Raw genomic sequence first — 4,364 nt, forward strand, 5'->3', positions numbered from 1 at the left:
CAGAATTTAAAATCCTGAAGGTGCCAGAACGGAACACACACTCAGCAGAGTAAGATGCTGCAAAACGGGATTCTCCACTCTGTTTATTTTTGTTTCCTTCTCATTTTTCCTTTTTTTCTCTACCTTTCTTGTATTTTCCCCTTCTGGGTGTTTATCTTCCTTGTGACAAGTCTCAGCCTAGTCTCTCGTGATGGGTGCCGGCCAGGTCTCTCAGCAGCTCGTGGCAGGTCCTGACCTGGATTCTCGGTGACTGTCAGCCTGGTCTCTTGGCGGTACGTCAGCCGGTCTCACAGCAACTTATAGCAATGTCTCAGCTTGGCGTGAAAGTAGATCCTGCCCGGGTGTGTTCTCGAGGTGCCAGAGAAGATCGGAGAGGGCAGCAGTTTCAGCAGCAGCGACAGTAATTGCAGCACTGGTGCTGAGAACAATCAGCTGAGGTCTCCTGAAGAGCAGATAAGTGGAGGACTCATCAAAGCCTGTGGAACTTTCAATTTGTTCTTTTATTTTCAGAGTTGAAGCTATGGAAGACTGGAGAAGATTTGTAGTTCAGGTTGAGGTTCTGGATATAAATTTGCTCACTGAGTTGGGAGGTTCATTTTCAGACACTTTGTCACCATACTAGGTATCATCATCAGTGAGCCTCTGGTAAAGCACTTTCTATTTATGTGTTTAGATATCCCACTTTCTATTTATGTGTTTAGATTTCCTTGGGTTGGTGATGTCATTTCCTGCAGTGATGCCCCACTATCATAACCCACTATTGCTAGTATCCTTACATACAGATGAGGAAGGACACCACTTTGACTGGGACAACACACCCATCCTAGAACAAGCCAAATAGAGAATTCCTAGAAGCATGGCATACCAACCGGAACCCTATCAACAAATACATCGATTTGGATCCCATCGACTACCCGCTGAGAAATAAAACAGGAAGTGACATCACAAACACAGGAAATTACATCACCAACCCAAGGAAACCTAAACACATAAATAGAAAGCAGAAAATCACACCAGTGCTTCACCAGAGGCTCACTGATGATGTTACCTAGTATGGTGACAAAACGTCCGAAAATGAACCTTCCAGCTCAGCGAGCAAACGTACATCCACTACGAAAGACTTTAATGTAGTCTATAACCTATTTCTTTATTTGTCTACTATTCTATGAAGTAATTTTTGGGTCACATTTCTCTTACTACTTTGTACATAACTTTTTTTTTAAGATTTAGGTACCAAGGTAGGTATCTAAGATGGCACCATCTATGACAACATTATACACTTTTTGCTGTACTCCTGTACTTGAGTACATGTGACAATAAAAATCTAAATCAATACGCTGTAGGTGGTCCGACAAATGTCTATATTACTGAATTCGGCATTGTCTGTACTGTTAAATGTCATGAATGCGACTCTAACAGGCTGTGACTTAACCAATCTGTGACACGGCTTTCCCAATTTTGTGTCAAATCTTCTGGTATTATGAAGGAGAACTTTGCACAGTCAATGGCACTGGGTTTGCTGTTCTTGTTTCTGGTGTTCAGGTTGATGCCAGTGTTTCTTTTGGTTTTCCTCGAGTCTTTTATGCAATTTTGGGTAGTTTAGCCTTTTCAGAGAAAACAGCTGTGCTCTGGAGTCATGTATAGGCCAGACTAGACAATTTCTGAAGACCTCCTTCCCTGAAGTAATTTAGTAAGACAGACTGTTGTTAATTTCTGCAGCATTTCTTTTCAATGGTAATTTCACTGTTGCCACTTTAGTTACAGAGACTGCTTTAAATCAATCTTTTTGAGAAAGACGCTCAGTCAGATCCTCATACTTGTTGAAGTTGAGAGTGGAGGAGAGAGGAGGTAGAGTTATTTGAAAGAAAATAATCTGCTACCAGACTAGTGCTGCTTAAACACATCATCTGAAACAGACCCCAGAAAACATACATCAATAGATTAAATTCCAAATCCTGCAGTTGCTTATTGGTGTTTCAACAGACCAGATATATCAGAAAATTCCGTTGTGAATTCCCAGCTGAATAGTCTCTACCCTGCGGCTAGAGTGCAGTGACGCAGTCATTACTATACAAAATTCAATTCCAATTATATCTCCAGTAACAGCACCTTTAGTAGAGCAAGACTTATTAATATCAGTAAAAACAGCCCAATGACCATAGTTCATTCCTTGGTGTGATGAACAGCAAATCCTTCAGCTGTGGTTATTTGTGAATTTGCTGGTGTATTAGTAGGTGGGGTAATCGAGTGAATCCCTTCCCACACGCTGAGCAAGTGAATGGCCTCTCTCCCGTGTGTACTCGCCGGTGTGTTCGTAGGTGTGCTGACTGAGTGAATCCTTTCCCACACGTGGAGCAGGCAAACGGTCTCTCTCCAGTGTGAACTCGCTGGTGGCTGTGTAGGTTGGATGACTGAATGAATCCCTTTCCACTCTCAGAGCAGTTGTACAGTTTCTTCCTAGTGTGAACTCGCTGGTGTAACAGCAGGTGGGATGAATCAGCAAAGCCTTTTCTACACTCAGAACAGGTGAATGGTTTCTCTCCAGTGTGAACTTGCTGGTATATCAGCATGTAGGATGAGCGAGTGAATCCTTTCCCACACTCAGAGCAAGTGAATGGTCTCTCCCCAGTGTGAACTTGCTGGTGTTTGAGCAGGCTGGATGAGCGAGTGAATCCTATCCTACAAACAGAGCAGGTGAATGGCTTCTCTCCAGTGTGAACACGTTGGTGTCTCAGAAAATTGGATGACTGAATGAATCCTTTCCCACACTCCAAGCAGGTCAATGGTCTGTCCGCAGCGTGAAGTCGCTGGTGTTTGAACAGGTGGGATATATCAGCAAAGCCTTTTCCACACACAGAGCAGATGAATGGTTTGTCCCCACTGTGAGTTCGCTGATGTGTCAACAGCTGGGATGACTGAGTGAATCCTTTCCCACACACAGAACAAATAAATGGCTTCTCCCCAGTGTGACTGCGTTGATGAAGTTTCAGCTGGGATGGGTAAAGACATTCCTTTCCGCATTCCTCATATTTCCACAACCTCTTCCTAGTGTCATTGCACTGGTGTTTTGATTGGTCAGATGAATGATCAAATACTTGTCTGCATACAGAACATGCATTCAATTTCTCCAAAGTGTGCTCAGTGCTTTTTCCCTCCATGGTCAAAATCCTGGATGTGGTTTCTCTGATTGCAAAAGCCCCTTTGAAGAAAAAAAAGATTGTGAGAGTACCCAGAAAAATAGAGACATATTGTCAAATTGAACCACATTAATCTGGTCTTCTGTGGAGCAAAATTACCATGAAAATTGCTGGATGATAGTTAAAATTCAACACATTCATAAGTATATTTCAGGGAAGGAAACTAGACAGTGTTTGCACAAAGCCATAGAAGGAGACAGAATTGAAGAGCGTAGCGCTGGTAAAGCACAGCCAGTCAGGCAGCATCTGAGCAGGAGAATCAATGTTTCAGGCAAAAGCCCTTCATCAAGAATGAGGCCTGTGACCCAAGGGAGCTGAGAGATAAAAGGGAGGTGTGTTGGAGTGGGGAAAGGTAGCTAGAATGCAATAGGTAGATGAATTGGGGTGAATATGAGAGGTCGGAGAGGAGGGTGGAACAGATAGGTGGGAAGGAAACTGGATAGGTATGACAGGTCAAGAGGGCGGTGCCAAGTTGGAAAGTTAGATCTGGGATAAGGTGGGGGAGGGAAAATGAGGAAACTGGTGAAATCCACATTGATCCCTCATGTTTGAAGGGTCCCAAGGTGGAAGACGAGGCATTCCTCCTTCAGGTGTTGGGTGATTAGGGTTTGGCAGTGGAGGAGGCCCAGGACTTGTATGTCCATTTCAGAGTTGGAGGGGAGTTATTACGTTCAGCCATGGGACGGTGGAGTTGTTTTGTGCCTGTATCCCAGAGATATTTTCTGAAACATTCCACATGTTGGCATCCTGTGTCCCCAATGTAGAAGAGACTACATCCAGAGCAACAGACAAGGTTGATGACATGTGTAGAAGTATAGGTAAATTAATGATGGATGTGGAAGGATCCTTTGGGACCTTGGACAGAAGTAAGTGTGGAGGTGTGGGCGCAGGTTTTGCAATTCTTGAGGTAGCAGGGAAAGGTGCCAGGAATGCAGGGTGGGTTGGGTGGGGTGGACTGTGAGTGTGAACCTAACAAGAGAGTCACGGAGGGAATGGTCTTTATGGAACACAGATAGAACATTGAACATTACAGCACAGTCCAGGGCCTTTGGCCCTCGCTGTTGCGCTGACCTGTGAAACCAATCTGAAGCCCATCTAAACTAAACTAATCCATTTTCATCCATATGTCTGTCTAATGACCACTTAAATGCCCTTTACGTTGGCAAG

General features: G+C 44.0%; 1 pseudogene; it reads right to left on the minus strand.

Moving 5' to 3' along the window:
- Nucleotides 1-2,204: 2,204 nt before the first annotated feature.
- LOC122554027 (uncharacterized) lies at nt 2,205-3,127 on the minus strand (annotated as a pseudogene).
- Between the last annotated feature and the right edge of the window lie 1,237 nt (nt 3,128-4,364).

This window comes from Chiloscyllium plagiosum, unplaced genomic scaffold (assembly GCF_037043375.1).
Source record: "Chiloscyllium plagiosum isolate Xiang-an unplaced genomic scaffold, Cpla_swu_hap1 HiC_scaffold_8, whole genome shotgun sequence".
Lineage (NCBI taxonomy): Eukaryota > Metazoa > Chordata > Chondrichthyes > Orectolobiformes > Hemiscylliidae > Chiloscyllium > Chiloscyllium plagiosum.